We start from the raw sequence: 892 nt of genomic DNA on the forward strand, positions 1-892 counted from the left end.
TCAGGTACACACACACACACACACACACACACAGGACAACTACGATCAGGTACACACACACACACACACACATCACACACACAGGTACACACACACACACACACACAGGACAACTACGATCAGGTACACACACACACACACAGGACAACTACGATCAGGTACACACACACACACACACACACACACAGGACAACTACGATCAGGTACACACACACACACACACACACACACACAGGACAACTACGATCAGGTACACACACACACACACTGGGCTCCTCCGATCTGGTGCACACACACACACACAGGACAACTACGATCAGGTACACACACACACACACAGGACAACTACGATCAGGTACACACACACACACACAGGACAACTACGATCAGGTACACACACACACACACACACACAGGACAACTATGATCAGGTACACACACACACACACAGGACAACAGGTACACACACACACACACACAGGATCAGGTACACACACACACACACACACACACACACACAGGACAACTACGATCAGGTACACACACACACACAGGACAACACAGGATCACACACACACACACACACACACACAGGACAACTACGATCAGGTACACACACACACACAGGACAACTACGATCAGGTACACACACACACAGGACAACTACGATCAGGTACACACACACACAGGACAACTACGATCAGGTATACACACACACAGGACAACTACGATCAGGTATACACACACACAGGACAACTACGATCAGATATACACACACACAGGACAACTACGATCAGGTATACACACACACACACACACACAGGACAACTACGATCAGGTACACACACACACACACACACACACAGGACAACTACGATCAGGTACACACACA

General features: G+C 48.5%; 1 long non-coding RNA gene across 1 annotated transcript; it reads left to right on the plus strand.

Moving 5' to 3' along the window:
- The first annotated feature begins 6 nt into the window (after positions 1-6).
- Positions 7-407, plus strand: LOC127917809 (uncharacterized). The gene is made up of 3 exons (XR_008097744.1): positions 7-49; positions 85-203; positions 321-407. It is a non-coding gene; the product is annotated as an uncharacterized LOC127917809 (long non-coding RNA).
- Positions 408-892: the final 485 nt, after the last annotated feature.

The sequence above is a fragment of the Oncorhynchus keta genome, unplaced genomic scaffold, assembly GCF_023373465.1.
Source record: "Oncorhynchus keta strain PuntledgeMale-10-30-2019 unplaced genomic scaffold, Oket_V2 Un_contig_12161_pilon_pilon, whole genome shotgun sequence".
NCBI lineage: Eukaryota > Metazoa > Chordata > Actinopteri > Salmoniformes > Salmonidae > Oncorhynchus > Oncorhynchus keta.